The 16,924-nt window shown below is 39.0% G+C and overlaps 1 pseudogene; it reads right to left on the bottom strand.

Moving 5' to 3' along the window:
- Window positions 1–1,716: 1,716 nt before the first annotated feature.
- Window positions 1,717–2,330, bottom strand: LOC115275716 (annotated as a pseudogene).
- Window positions 2,331–16,924: the final 14,594 nt, after the last annotated feature.

The raw sequence follows: 16,924 nt of genomic DNA, 5'->3' as shown, positions 1-16,924 counted from the left end.
TAATTATTTCTCACCTTGCTCTGCTTCCTGCGGGTGCTGGTCTTGATAAAGGTTCTGTTTCCTTGCTATGACCACAGCTTGGCCATCTCTCTCCCACAGCCACACCTCTTATCGGGTTCTGCCAACTATGCTCTTTCCCCTCTCCCCTTCAGGCCTTGGGGCATAATGGTTTCTCTAAATACTTGTTTCATTCAATTCTCTTTAATTCACTTTTTGAGTGTGCTGACCACTCCCTGCTGGAACCCACTGATGAGGAGAAGATGGACTGGAATGGGTAAAATTGGATAAGACAGGTAGCTTGGTTCATATAGGATTCCTGTGTGACACAAATTCTAGTGATATTTAAGACAAATTCTAGTGATATAGAAGACACAATAGTTTATGTAATACACAAAGACAATCTTTCTCAGGCACTCCCAATGAATTATCAACTAGCTATTGGTTAGGACACTTGGGTCAGGGAAAGAGCGTCCAAAGAAAGGAGAGGCATTCTGTTACCCATGAGAAACTATCAAGGGAACTCAACTTTCCTTACACCTGCCCCATCTCTAGCCCCAGGAATACCTGTCAGTCTCCTAAAGGTTCTAGAGTTCACAGAAGCAGTAGAGAGAGTTTGAGGATTTAGTATTCAGGCTCTGACATCCAACTACCTGACTTCATTTCCTAATTTCTCTCTGTATAGCTGTATGATCTTAGCAAGCTACATAATCTATATGCCTCAGTTCCCTCATTTTTGAAATGGGGATAAACTAGCACCTCTCCACCTAGTAGTCATGAGGATTAAATACTACATATGGTTGTCACATAGTAGAGGCTTAATAAATATTGGCAGTCATTATGATCTACTCATCCCGGGCCACTGTGGACAGAACAGACACGAGAGTACAGCCACAAAGACAAAAAGGAGCAGATGAACATGGCAATGGTCTCATTCTTTCTTTACCAATGCATGTGGTTTTAAACCTACAACCACATAAAAAGAGAACATGTATAAATAGTTATCCAGACAGTTTTGTTTCCTTTTTTGATAGAGTTACTAAACTGATGGATTGGTGATGGCTTTAGAAGCAGAGTCTTGATTTTAAAAAGGCATTTGACAGGGTTCCACCCTGGCCCAATTCAAATCTCTCCCTTCCCAGGAAACTCTCAGATCATCTGTAATGGGGTTGTCCGCTCACTACCTTAAACACCAGGAGCCCTGTTAACTTCTCCTTTGCAGCAGGAGGTCACTGCCCTTTGACAGCGTCCTTTATGTGTGTGCTTGGCATCCCCCTTGACTGTGAACTGCTGGAAGTCAGTATTGACAGTATTGTGTCACTCCATGAAAAAGGTGCTATCAAGTACATAATACAATATTATAACTGGAAGTCTGTACCCTTTTACCAACATCCTCACATTTCCTTCATCCTCTAGCCCCTGGTCACCACTCTGTTTTCATGAGTCTGGCTTTTTAAAATTCCACATATAAGTGATACCATAGAGTATTTGTCTTTCTCCACCTGGCTTATTTCACTTAGCACAATACCCTCACATTTCATTTAGGTTGTTGCAAATGGCAAGAATTCCTTCTTTTTTTTTTCCTATGTTATACTTTATTTGAAATTAACAAAATGATAAATAGTTATATGTAAATGGCAATTCAGAGCATTTAAGTGGATAATATTTTTAAAAATTACATATTCACAAGTACACAGATCCTTTACAACATCGAACATTTTAATCTATGTAGTCAAAGTCTTCTGGAATTCCAAAATTTTTATCAATTTTGTTTTCTTCCAAACCAAATTTTCTTCTGGCCCAAGATTTTATTGCAAATATATTATCTGTCCATCTGTTAGCAGCTTCTTTGGCTACTTGATTTGCTTGAAGTATTTCTTCCACAACTTGTGGATCACATTCTCTGTATTTTTCCACTTCTGCCTTTACATGTTCCCTTTGGTCTCGAAGTGAAGAAAGCTCTTTGGCTAGCATGGTTCACTCTTGCTTTCATGTTGGCCAACTTTAGCTTCCTCAGTGCTTTTCTGTAGATCTGCATGCTTTTGGTTTCCTCAGATAACCAAGATTCCAATACCTCCAGCTTGTTTCCTTGCATGAAGAGCTTTGCTTGGAAAAGCCCAATAATAATTAGATGCTCCAATCCTCTTACAATCAGTCATCCTGTCATCAACTAAGCTTTGAAGGACTTCTTTTACTGACATAGCAGTAATGCCTTTTTCTTTGGGAGCAATCTTCTCCATGTCTTTTAATTGAAACACATCCTTCGTCTCAAGAAATATTTCCATCATGCAAGCTCTCATCTCCTCTGCACTCAGTCCTTTTTTCTTTGACATGGCGAGTCTTCCAAAGGCCAAGAAGTCCTTCTTTCTTATGAGTGAATAATACTCCACTGCATTTACATAACACAACTGTATCCACTCATCGGTTGATGTTTATTCCATATCCATATTCAATATCTATTGCAAATAATGCTGCAATGAACACAGAGAGCAAGTAGCTCTTTTAGATCCTATTTTAATTTCCTTTCAATATATATCCAGACATGGGGGCGCTTAGGTGGCTAGGTCAGTTAAGCGACCAACTTCAGTTCAGGTCATGATCTCACAGTTCGTGAGTTCAAGGCCCGTGTTGGGCTCTGTGCTGACAGCTCAGAGCCTGCTTTGGATTCTGTCTCTCCCTCTCTCTGCGCCTCCCCTGCTCACACTCTGTCTCTCAAAAATAATGTTAAAAAAAATATATCCAAAGGCGCCTGGGTGGTTCAGTTGGTTAAGCGTCCAACTTTGGCTCAGGTCATGATCTCACAGTTTGTGGGTTCAAGCCTCGTGTCGGGCACGGTGCTGACAACTCAGAGCCTGGAGCCTGCTTCAGATTCTGTGTCTCCCTCTCTCTCTCTGCCCCTCTCCCTGCTCATGATCTGTCTCTGCCTCAAAAATAAATAAACATTTAAAAAAAAATATATATATCCAGAAGTATAATTGCTAGGATCATATGGTAGTTCTGTCTTTAATTTTTTTTATGCTTTTTACTTATTTTTGAGAGACAGAGAGAGACAGTGTGAGCAGGGGAGGGTCAGAGAGAGAGGGAGACACAGAATCTGAAGCAGACTCCAGGCTCTGAGCTAGCTGTCAGCACAAATACATCAAAAAAGAAATCAAAAGGGAGGTTAGAAATTATTTTGGGATAAAAAATATAACATCAAAATTTGTAGGACGTATGTAAAACAGTACTTAGGAAAAATTCTATAGCAATAAATACCTCTTGAAAACAATGAGTATCTTAGGGGAGCATAATGAAATAAAAGACAAAAAGTCAACAGAAAAAAACCCAGTAAAATCTGTTTTTATAAACCTGTTTTATTAAAACAATAAAAGGTGTATTTTGAGATAATGAAATATGTAAACCGGTAGTCAGAATGATGTGGAAGAAGTAAGATACATTACCAGTATCAGAAATGAGAGAGGTGATATCTTTACAGAATTTACAGATATTAAAAGCTTCATAAGATAAATTATGAATTTTTATGCATTTTTTTATAAATAAATTTAACAACTTGGATGAAATAGACAATTTCTTGCAAGACAGAAAATGTCAAACTCCCTCAATAAAAAATAGATTATCTGATAGTACCTTTGTGGAAAGGTACTTAAAAACCTTTCCACAAAGAAAATTCTAGGCCTAGATTGCTTTAATGGGGAAATCTTACCACAATATTCAAGGAAACTGAAAAGGCGCACTTCTTCCAAACTATGAGGCCAGAATTACACAGGTTCCAAAATCAGATAAAGACATTATAATGAAGGAAAACGATGGATACCTCTCATTAAATAGATGCAAAATACTTAACAAGTTTGTAGATAATCAAATCCATGAAAAATGAAAATGATAATACATCACGATCCATTGGGGTTTATCAGGAATTCAAGACTAGCTCTGCATTAAAAAAAAAATCATTCAAAAAAGTCACCATGTCAATAGATTACGAGAGAAAACTTGATATCTCTAAAAATGAAGAACAAGCACTTGACAAGCTCCAAAGCTCATCCTGACAAAAAATCTCTTTACAAACTAAAAATAGAAGGAAAATTTCTCAACCTAATAATGGACATGTACAAGTTAACATCATACTTAGTCACAAAAAACTGAAAACGTTCCTCCAAAGATTAAGAGTAAGGAGAGGCAATCTGCCTCTCAGCTTTTCTTTCAACATTGTACTGGTGGTGGTTGTAACCAGTGTAATGAGGTAAGAAAATAAATAAAAGGCATCTAGATTGGAAAGGAAGGCCTAAAATTGTCTTTTGTCATAAATAACATAATCATCTTTGGAAATTCAAATGTAATCTGCAAAAAATCTTTTATGAATAATAATTTAATTTAGCAAGATGGAACCTTACAAAAGAAATGTACAAAAATTAATTGTATTTCTATACACTAGCAAGAAATAATTAGAAAATGAAATTAAAAGTATAATTTAAATAGCATCAAAAATAGACACTTAGAGATCTGACAAAAGATGTACAAGAAAAAGTACACTGAAAACTACAAAACACTGTTGAGAGAAATTAAAGATCTAAATAAAGAGATATATTCCATGTCTATTGATTGAATGATATTCAGAGGTTAAAACATCAGTGATCTCCAAATTGATCTACAAGTCAAAGCAATTCTAATCAAAATCTCAACATGTTTTCTCCTTACTGAAATTGACAAGCAAAGTCTGAAATTTACAACAAAATGTAAAGACCTAGAATAGCGAAAACAATGTTGAAAGAAAACAAATTTGGATGACTTATGCCATCTGACCTCATGATTTATTATAAGTCCACATTAATGAAAACAATGTGGTATGCCATCAAGTAAACAAATAGATAAATGTAACAGACCAGAGAGACCAAGAATAGATCCACACATATGGTAAATAGATTTTCAACAAAGTTGCAAAAGTAACTGAATGAAGAAAGGCTATTTTTTCAACAAAGGTAAGATGCACACATGAAAAAAAATAGCTTTGATCCACACTTCACCCTATAGGCAGAATTAACCTTTGTAATGTATCACAGGCCTACACATAAAATGGAAAAGTATAACATTTCTATGAGAAAATATAGAAGAAAATCTTTGTGGTCTTGTGCTATGCAAATATTTCTTAGGTACAACAGAATAAAAGAAAAAAATGGATAAGCTGGATTTCACCAGTTATTATTAAATTCTGCTCTTTAGAAAGTATAGTTAATGAACAAACAAGAAACTGACTTTCAGAAAATAATTACAAATCATGTATATGATAGAGGATCTTACCCATAAGGATAACAACCTTTCAAAACTCAGTAAGAAAACAACTACCCAATTAGCAGTGCCTGGGTGGCTCATTTGGTTGAGCAGTTGAGCGTTTGACTCTTGATTTCAGGTCCTGGGATTGAGCCCTGTGTTGGGCTCTGTACTGAGTATGGAGCCTGCTTGGGATTCTGTCTCTCTCTCTCCCTCTCTCTCCCTCTGCTCATTTCCCCCACTCATGCTCTCTCTTCATAATAAAATAAATAAAATAAATTAAAAATTTAAAAAACCACCCAATTAAAAAAAATAACCATTTTGAAAAACCCATCAGCCAAGAATGTATATATATGGTAAATAAGTACAGAAAAGGATGATCAAATATGTACAGGAAAAGATATTCAGCATCATCAGTTCCTAAAGAAATGAAAAATAAAAGCACGCTGAGATATCACTATACCTATTACAATGGGGGATTGAAATAGGAAGGGAATGGGCAAGAGGGAGGGACTACAACAGGACACTAGAGAACTTTGGGGAGATGAGATATATATTCATTATCTTGACTATGGTCACGGCTTACAGTTGTATACTTACATCATAACTTCTGAAACAGTACACCTTAAATATGTGCAATTTATTATAGTTTAATTATAACTCAACAAAGTTGTTAAAATACTTATCAATAAATTTGTTAAATAAATACAAAGAAATAGAACAGAAGTCCAAGATATAAAAATGTAAATAAAACACATCTGAGGAAAGTAAACTGAATCTAAATAAATGGAAGGCACACTATATTCATGAACTGGAAGGCTTAACAGTGTTCAGATGCAAATTTTCCCTAAGTTCATCTAGAGATTCATTGAACAGTCTCACAGACTTATAAACAGACTTTATAGGGGACTTCTACAAATCAAAAATGAAAAGGTAGAGCAACAGGCAAAATATTTGAATAGGCATTTCACAAAAGAACAAAATACACAAGTGAAAGGGAGTACAATTTCATTAATCATCAGAGAAACACCAATCAAAACTATAAGATAGCGCTACATAACCAATGTACTGGGCTTTTTTGTCATGCTTATTTCACTCAACATAAATATTTTAAGATCTATCCATGTTTCAGTGTATGCCAAGAGTTCATTCCTTTATGTTACAAAGTAATATTCTGTTGCACGAATATACTACAATTTCTTTATCCATGCACCCTTTGAATATTTGGATTGTTTCTATTTTTTTTTACTATTACAAATAACAGTTACTAAGAAAATTGTGTATAAGACTTTGTATGTGCATATGCTTTCATTTCTCTTGGATAACAGGTTATATGATAGGTGGTATATGTGTAAACTTTTATGAAATGGCCAAACTCTTTCCCAAAGTGTATGTGCCATTTAACGTGGGAGATTAAAGGGTATAAAAGTTATTCCATATTGTCAAAATAAAATAGCAGACACTAAGTTGGCATGAAACAGGGTTTATCAACCTCAGCACTCTTGAAATTTTGCATCCTTTAATTACTTATGGTAGGGGGCTGTCCTATAGGATGTTTAGCAGCATCCCTGGTCTCCACCTACCAGATGCTGGTAGCACTCACCCCCCACTCCCATTTATAACCTCCAAAAATGCTTCCATACACGATATTGGCAAATCCCCTTGGGAGGTGAGCAAGATCACCCCCCCTCCCACCGAGAGCCATATGCAGTGTTGGCAGAAATGTAAATTGGTGCATCCACTCTAGTATTACCTAACAAACCTGAACATATGTATAGTCTATGACCCAGACCTGGGTAGGTATTTAAACTCAAAGACACACAAGAATGATCAGATAAGCACTGTTCCTAATAGCACCAAACTAGGAACTATCTATATTCACAAATGAGAAAATGAAAAAAATAAAACATAAGAAATGACCATTCTCCTTGTCCCCACCACCTTTTAACCCAGAGGGGAGCAAAACGGAAGCTGACCAATAAAAGATGTGGTATATTTAGTGTGGGTGAAGCTATGCAGCAGTAGTGACCAGACAAAAGATCCCAATGACTTGAGTTTATTTCTGATTCTCATGACAGTTCGTTTTGGGTTACATGCATCTCTGCTCATCACAGTGATGCTGGCATGCAGGCTGATGGAGGCTCTGATACACACCTCGAGAAGACACCATCATGGCGTAAGCACTACACTGGGCCACCCTTCTATGGGCCACAATTGTCCCATCTTTAAATTGGGCATTAATGTTACGCAGGGAAGAAATATTATTCAGGATTTCTCAAGTTGATTTCCAAAGACTGCATGTGTGGGGCCATGTGCATGCATGTGTGCATGTTCATATATCAGATTAGAAATTTTAATTGAAGTGTTTTTCCTCTAACATATATTTCAGACAACGTGCTTTTGCAAAAACCAGAGTACAAGGAACTCCCAGTATTTTGTGTTTTTGTTTTCTTTCATCGCAATACTCCTCCGAGATTGTCTGAGAGACCACCAGACATGCCCTGGTCAGACAGCATCCTATTTTTATGTCTGAATCTTCAATTCTATGATGCAATCACAAGCATCTTCTTGCTTGAAGGAGTATGACCACTAGAGGGAAGCAGCTGCCAGACAGTTTCCTTACAACACTGATAAATACATCTCTCTGGGTCAGGTTTTTTAAAACTATTTTTTAATGTTTATTCATTCTGAGAGAGAGAGAGAGAGAGAGAGAGAGAGAGAGAGAGAGAGAGAGAGAGAAAGAGAACGAACATGAGTTAGGGAGGGGCAGAGAGCAGGCTCCAGGCTCTCAACTGTCAGCACAGAGTCCGACGTGGGACTTGAACTCACGCATTGTGAGAACATGACCTGAGCCGAAGTTGGGACGCTTAACCAACTGAGCCCCCAAGTGGCCTCTCTTTCTGGGTTAGATTCTAAAGGTTTGTTCTGTCAGGGATTTTGGAGTCAAGGAAGCTGATTTTTTCAAGCTTTTTTTTATTGACTTAGCAAACTGCTTTCGGGTTCTCTGAATCTCTGGGTCCCCCTAGGCACACAGTAAGGTGCCTAAAGGAAACATGAGTGGCCTTTGTGTTTCTTTTCCTAACCCTGCCTGTAGCTGTCTTTGTAAGGTCCTTCAGTCTCCATTATTAAACAGAACTGTGGAGCAAGAGCTCCTTCAAAGGATCAGAGCTGACCTCTCCATCCAGACAGCTCAATCTTCCAGTCCTTATGAGACAGATGCAGTAGGGGATCTTAGAGATAATTCTGTACACTAGAGTTAACTGACAATTCCCACCCTACCCTTGACCATGGGCAGACAAACAGATAACAATTAGATGAGCCAGGAACCTTAATAAATGCAGATGTCTTTATTTAAATAAACAAGTAATTCCTGGGATGTAAATATAAACGGAAGCATACTTCACAATTAGGGATGAATGATGAGTGAATGAGTCGGTAGAGGGTGGATTAAAGCAGTAGGTCTGCAATCAGGAAGTCTGAATCCCAGCTCTCTCACTAATTGTTGACGTTTGGTAGACTATTTAGTCTCTATGAGCTACAGCTTCCTCGTCTGTATAAAGAAAGTGATAATATCTAAATTTCAAAGTTGAATAAAATGGGGTATGCACCTTATATAATACCTAATGTTCATCTTAAGAAAAACAAGGAGGAAGAAAAAGCAAACTTTGTGTGTTTGTTCTCTGGTACAAAGGAGTAAAGGAGACCTTCGGAGCATATCTAAAAATGGGTTCAAACCTCAGTTCTGCTACCTGCTGGCTGTGTAACCTTGGTTCCTAAGCAAGATGAAACTTCAGTTTCTTATCTGGAAATCAAAGGTACTGATGTCTGCTTTAGCTGAGATCTAAAAAAGATAACAAGGGAGGTGAAGAAGCTGGAATCAAATTGGTAGATACTAAATTGATTACTTTCCATAACGGATTCTTTCCCAAATGCCTACAGATTAACACTATAGTATCAGCTCATCATCAGCCTTCTAAAGCAGGCATTATCATTCCCATTTACATGCCAAGAAACTGAGGGTTAAGGGGCTTGTTCAGAGGCACAGAGCTTGAAAGTAGACAGTGTCTGACTTCTGACAGGTTTCCTTGATCTAATGTCTCCTGACACCATTAGCTGTGCTATGGACATGTTGAGCCCTGGTGACTTCCAGAGCAACCAACATTCTATTTTAGAGGAGCAGTCCCTAGAGACTACACATTTCCTTTGCCCATCCCTTTCCCTTCCAGTGTGTGCACTGGCTACATCTACCCACTAGATGGTGCCGATACCCTAGCTTTGGTTTACTTTGGGTTCCATCTTCTGAGTATTAAAAATTTATCTTCAACATCATCAGACCTAAATATCTACATAAATCCCAGTTTGTGAGATGCATATACTTGTAAAGATTTTTAAAAAAATATATATTCAGGGTAGACTCTAGAGGCTTAGTTATCTTGCTTAAAAATGCAGACCAGCCCTCTATAAATTCACTAGCTGCAGCCCCGCAATGGTCATGAGCAATCACAGTGCTATGTGTGTCTCTGCTCCAGGGTGACTTGGAAATTGTTAGCAGCTTTTCCTCCGAGTGTATAGACTGGTGGGCCTGCGGGAGCCCCCAGCACTTCATGGCTTCTGCTTACTGCTCTGTGAAAGGAGACAGAGTCACAGGCTCAGCTCACAACTGATGAGAGCATAGGACGGGATATCCTAGAAGACTAGACAACTTTCTTATCCCAATTTCTTCCCCTTATAGCCTGCCACAAATGCCCATAATACTATCATTTGAATAGGCATCGAATCCCTTTATTATTACAACAACACTAGCAACAATAGTTAACCTCTGTATAGTCACAGCGTGGACAAGAATACCTCTCTCAATTATTTTATTTAACACACCTGAATGCCCAGGCTCAGGGTTGCTTACCCCATTTTACAGAGGAGAAATTGAGCTCAAAAGAGTGAGTTCCTAACCATCTATAAGCTATTTAACTAAAATGTCAGAATTTGGACCCGAGTTCAAGTGTCCTCCTCACTGCACTATGTGAGATAAAAACCTGTAGTACATTCCAAGCAACAAATTTATAGTGAGAGCTCCCCTCCAACTATTCCTTTTCTTTCCCAGTGGTCTCTGAACTTTACCTCTCCCCTAAACCGAGCATCCCTGGGAGGAGGAAATGACCCTCCCTCCCTGGCCCTTTCCCATCTTCCATTCTAGCGCCCAGACCAACAGTAAATGTTGTGGTGGGCAACAGAGAAGGCGCTGTCTGCCTTCCATGTACGGAGCACCAGAGCTGGAAGGGATCACTGGGATTATCTCATCTAACCACCCCTTTATATATAAGGAAACCACACCAGGAAGAGAAGAAATATTCCTATATGTGATGCCATGGGATTATCTCAAATGACCTACTTTTCATGAAAGCTGGTCTACACCTTGGTATCCATTAGTCTGGAAACTATGTTCATGCCAACTGTGTTAGCCTTTAAAATAGTACCTAATTTTAAATTTCCACCAATGCAGCTGTCTTCCCACACACATATGAACAATAACCAAATAAACTTTGGACTGTGAAATCTCACTAGAGTTTAAATCTGTATGTCATCACTTCCTTACATTAGGGTCTAAATTAAAGCAAGTTCACTGCAAGTCTGAGCTGTAATTGGTCTTTTTATTTATTTTTTATTTGTCTCATACCCTTTATTTGTCTTGCACACAATTCTGTGTTATTGAACTAGTCTCAGCATATCGTGCTTGCCTTTCTCCTTGCCTGATTCTCCCATGGAGCAGAATATCGAGGATGAGAGCCACATCTTAGAAGTCTTGGTAACTCCAGATGTTACTATAGTTTTTGGCAAAGAGTAGATAATCAATAACGAATTGAAGAATTGAATTACATTGCATTGAACTGGACCTACAGATTTTAAACCACCTCCCTGGACATAGGTCATCAGGATTTTAAAATCCAGATGGACATAGAAAAGACATCTATTAATAGACACTTAAGGTTTAGCAAGCACTCTCCGTATTCTGTCCCCAAGATCTTTGCTTTCTGACCAGTCAGATAAAGGTAGATGTACTAAATATCAGGCTACGCAGAATTTGGTAGTTTAGTATGTATTTACTGAGCTCCTTCCATGTGGAAAAGTAAGTAATCAAGAGTTCCAAAGACTCTAAAATTCCCATAGGCATCAACATAGGAGCCACAGTGACACGAAAGCTAGCCTAGTGCTCGGTGGACATAGAGCTCCACCATTTTCAGAGGGAGCAAGGGCTTTAAGGTCTTCTGTTTCAAGCATCCATTTTACAGTTACAGAGACTGAGGTCTAGAGAGGGGAGGTGACTTGGCCACAGTTCCCCAGTGAATGAATGACAGAACCTGAATCGGAGCCCAGCCTCCTGACGTTCAGCCTAGTGCTCTTTTCACCACATTTCTTAAAAAATCCACTATGCACCTGGCGATGCTTTTCTTTCAGAATCCAGCCACTATTTTGATTTCTCTGCATGGCAGGCAGCCAAGAGCCTTGAACTTCTCCATGTTGCCATTTTGCCCTCCGCAGAATGGGATATTAAAGTATTCACTTGGGGGACGGGTCATGGGGTTCCGTCAATAAATGTTTGTGAATTGCTCTGAGCTATTTGGGCCACAGGGACTTCAGAAATGGGAGACCCAGTGGTGGTGGTGGTGGTGGTGGTGGTGGTATCTGAGCCCTTTTTGAGGTCTTGCCTTTGCTCTGCAGAATTAAAGTGATGGTTTAAGTGATAAACTATTCCTTATGAGCTGTATTTGTGTTGAAAGCACAGCATGAGTCCCCTGAGCGCTTCCTCTCACACAACCACAGCTATGCACCAATTCTCCTGGGCTCAGAGATGGAACTTTGGTTAAATGCATGGAATTTATTCTTAGTCCTTTTCTTAATTACGACTTTATTTTTATTTCTCTTGCGTTCTCTAGGGGAGGGGTTAGAGAGAAAAGGAAAAGGAAGCAAAGAGGCAGGGAAATATGTTATAGATTCAAAAGATTTTTGTTGTTGTTTGTCTCTGAGCTGCTCTCAGTCAGCAAAGTAGAGGGATTTCACGGATCTTGCAGAGATGCAAACTTCATTCCAATGACGCCAGAACCCAGAAGACATATAACAAACACAATGAAAACATATCTTGAGGTGAAGCAATCATTATTTGACCAATAAATCCCCTAGGCTGATTGATTAAAGACGGAGCCTTTTGTGTGCTCATCATTTAAGTCAACAAAACAAGGAGGTGAACGTTAGGGGTAAGAGGACCGTGTAGTCACGCTGAGGATGGTTCAGCAAATTGCTATGTTATAAGCAACTCTGTTGATACCCCGGGTTAGTCATGCAGCCTTTCCTCCTGTGTCCACACTGGCAACCTCCAAACACTGACAATCTCATCACTCTCAAGCTACACTCTTTCTGTTGTTCAAAATCCAGGTCAGCACATGTCCACTGAATGCTTATATCACTGTCCTATCTCGGTGAGTATCCCTCAATACCCAGAGCTCCTTTAAAGTATATAAATAACTGGTGTGCAGGCACATTCTGACTCCTTTTCTCTTTCTCCTCTGCTTCCTCCTCACCCTTCTCCTCCTTCTTCTGTGTCTTCTTCTTTCTCCCCGTACTTTTTATTTTTCTTTTTCATTATGATCATTATGCCTATGTTCTAGGATACTTTATAAGTCTAGAGAGGAAGGGAGTAAAATGAAAATGGACTTCGGAGGGAAGTATCTTACTTGTGAGCCCTGGCTTTTATGGGGACTAGCTGTGGGAAAGTGAGCAAATCCTGAAACCACACAGGACTTAGTACTCATCCACAAATAGAAGGAAATAATCAGTTGTCCAAAGGCTTCTTTGTAAGGATAACCTCAGAGGGTGAATTAAAGCACCAAACTACCACCTGCATTGGAATGAGCACTTAAGAAATATGAGTTTCCATAATCTCCTTTGAACTTGGGCTCCGAGGGTGAGTGGGTTCTATCTCACATAAGCCTATTTATGTGAAGATGTGCATGGCCCAGGGGACCATCTCTTAGGTGCTTCCACAAACCCTGACCTCTTTTTACCTTCCTTTCTGCCATGGAACAATCAAACCATCTGACCAATTAGTGGTTAGCATAGTGGTGAAGAAGGTAGGTTAAGGACTAGGAGAAAAGTGGGATGGGGCCCTGCCGCCTTCCTAACTCTGTGATGTTGGGGAAATCTTACCTCTGGTTCCCACATCTACAAAAACAGGGATACCTACACCTCATATACTTTTGTGGTGGGTAGCTGTTGAATGTGAAGCACTTCAAATGGTATCTGGCACACAGTAAACTTGGTTACTACTATTCTTCCAAGACTGGCCCTAGAGGATAAAAGTGCCATCAGACAGTGGAATGGGAAGACCACATGTGCTTCCTGACTGGATGGTGCTCCACCTCCCTGGCTCACTTATAACTAATAATATACACTGCATTTACACTCTGGCCAACCTCAAGTGTTGCCTGCTCTATGAAGCCTTGCAATTCTTTCTTCCTCTTCTGTCCACCTCTAGAAGTGTCCACCCTTTTCTCTGAGCTGCCAGAGCACTAGGTGTCCTTTTCTGTGTCAGTGAGCACTGTACAACTGGCAGCATAAAAAATGAATACTCAGGGTTCATTTTCATGCCAGGACACAAGCTCCTAGAAGGCACAGGCCGTAGCCATGATCTTTCTATCTCTTGGTCCAGGCTGATTTATTCCATGGAACAAAGACTGGTAGATGAAGGGTTTATCAGTGGCAACTCAAATGTCTCAGTATAGTGACTTTTGGGACTATATGGGATTCTTTGCAAATGAAGTGTCAGGACCAATGAGATGTGATGAACCATGGAAAGTTATCCAGCCTCTTTGAAATATCCAGTAAGATATTTTAGACATGGGGTTTAAACTTATTCAATTCAGTCTTTCAGAGTAAAGTATGATCACTGACTTGTATTAGCTCCTGTTGATACTTAAATGCCAAAGGGATATACTAAGGAAACAAAAGGAGCGGTTTGCTCATATCCTGAATTAGTTACTGAAGTTGTCAAAGTAACCCAATGCTGCTGAATGCTGTCAAAGAACAGACTGAAAGAAAAACAACTATATCTCAAATGCCCAGGGACTGAATGGGTAGAGAGGTTTCATTGTGTTGGTCATAAATAGCTTTCATGAAGTTAGAGTGCTTACTTGAACCCTACTTGAACTAGCTGGATGCTAGTGCATTCACTGCTCAGAGAATTTCTTAATGGCTTTGGGTTGCTCCCACTTCTTGTCATGGAATGAGCCAATTTTTATGTCTGTTTATTACTCTATAGCCCAGCTGGACCCCAGAAGGTTGGGTTGTTGTGACCATGGAAAATAACACAAATGCAAAGACACCAAAATGAAGTCAGAGATCTTCTAGAGGCTTAGATAAACATTTAGTCTCATAAATAAATACATTATCAGACCACACAAAGCTCTTCCTACCTGGTCTCTTCCTTAGAAGTCATACTCCAAATAGCCTCTTTAATTCATCCAGATTCAGACAAGTCTTTTATTGATTACCTACTGGGTGACCAATCTCAAGCTACATGTTCCAAAAAACAGTGGCAGAAGAGATGGCCCTTTGCATCTTCTACCAATTTAGAATTGTATGTCTAGTGGCAGAATGCACAAACTTAAATCAGTCAGTAATGAATGCAAGCCAGAATAAATACTATCTTGTAATATATTGGGAAATGAATTGCATGGTAAGAGATCTGAGTCCCAGAGCTACGAGCAGCTTGCTAGAAGATTGTTTATTTGTTTCCTCACCTGATAAATCAATTACTATGGATCAGGTACTGAGGATAACTTAAATGATTCATTTAATTTGTTTATTCATTCACTTATTCAACAAATAATTAAGGATTATATAGTAGATGAGGCATTGTGGTACATACTGGGGAAAGGAGAAAGATACAGTCCCCATCCTCTGGGGGTCAGGCTCCTCCTTGGTATGGTGTGTATCTGGGTGAGAAAGGGCAGTGGTCTCTAATGTCCTTTCTGCCAAGAATATGCTAAGCAGTAGACTGGAAGATTTTGTAGTTCATTTGCTAAGGGTCAAGTCAAGAAGATTAATGGTCATTTGTAAAAATGGAATAAACCACTGGACTTTGAATTACACTTTTGGATGGGAATCCTCCTAGAACCTCAAAGCACAGCACTAACATGCCTATGTGTTCCTTTAAGAATGCAAATCAATCCTGTTCATCTCCTTGTATATATACATTTCTTTATATTTTACAAGGCACTTCCATGTGGACAGTTTTATTTGCTCTACATAACAATCTTATGAAGTCAGGGGTTTAACATCCTTTTTTAAAGATAAAGAAACTGAGGCCACAAGTGGTTGGATTACTTACTAATATCTTTGAGTAGAGCAGGGGCCAGAGCCTAGGTCTCTGACCTCCCATTCTGGCACTTCTAAAATAACAACAGTATTTATTCATTTGGTATGTGTGTTTCAAAGGCCGGTGATTGCCCAGGCATTTGGCAAAGCCTGGGAAAATCGTGAAGAACCAGCCAGTAATCTCAGTGATGTTACCATCAGTTTTCTTCTAACTCTTGCTCAAAATTAACAGGAACTCACACTGCTTTGTAGCTTATAGTATAGCTTTATATGTCATTTAAAGTATGGACTAGTAGGGGGCGCCTGGGTAGGTAAGTCAGTTAAGTGTCCAACTTTGGCTCAGGTCATGATCTCACAGTTTGTGGGTTCAAGCCCTGCATCAGGCTCTGTGTTGACAGCTCAGAGCCTGGAGCCTGCTTTGGATTCTGTGTCTCCCTCTCTCTCTGCTCCTCTCCTGCTCGCTCGCGCGCTCTCTCTCTCTCTCTCTCTCTCTCTCTCTCTCTCTCTCAAAAGTAAATAAATATTTATTTAAAAAAATTTTTAAGTATGTACTAGTAGACCATAAGCTACTTTTAGTCAAGTGCTGGATGGGATAAACAACACCTGGTAAAGCATTTTCATATCTTCACATCAATTCAATTGATATTGATAGTAATGTATATAAGATTATTCCTACTCACTGGCAATGAAGTATAGATTCTGAGTGGCCCAAAGTTATACACACGATTAGTAGAAGATCCAAAATTTTGTCCTAAATCATTTGTCAACCAACTCTTTTATATGTCCACTCCCAAATATACTCCATCCCACTGTGACATATATAGGGGCTAGAGAAGTGCTTTACCTAGAGCAACAACTCAATCAGTCATTGTACAATACATAGATGAGACAAAGAATAATTTGATCTATGAATGGGTAACATATTCATCCCCTAACATCTAACTGTCACTAAGTTTAAGATACAGCTTTCCTTGTAGACAGAAGAATTCCATGTGAGTTTGACATATGGGGAAAGAGTAAGAAGAAAGGAAACAATGAAAGTTGAGGAATGTTACTAAAAGACCAAAGGCTTTGGGGTTAGATCTATCTGGGTTTAATCTTAGTATTACCACTTACTTGTGTAAGTAAAATAGTTTCAGACAAGTATTTTAACCCTTGGGTCTTATGGGGTGGCTAAGCAGATTAAGGGTAATATTTTATGGTAAGCATTTAGCACAGTGCCTTGTCTGTATATAATAAATATTCTAAATCCTAGTTCTTCATTCTAATGAGAGACCTGCAAGAGAAAATACAA

The sequence above is a fragment of the Suricata suricatta genome, chromosome 13, assembly GCF_006229205.1.
Source record: "Suricata suricatta isolate VVHF042 chromosome 13, meerkat_22Aug2017_6uvM2_HiC, whole genome shotgun sequence".
Classification (NCBI taxonomy): Eukaryota; Metazoa; Chordata; class Mammalia; order Carnivora; family Herpestidae; genus Suricata; species Suricata suricatta.
The sequence above is the reverse complement of the archived record's forward strand: the minus strand, read 5'-3'. Positions and strand labels throughout refer to the sequence as shown.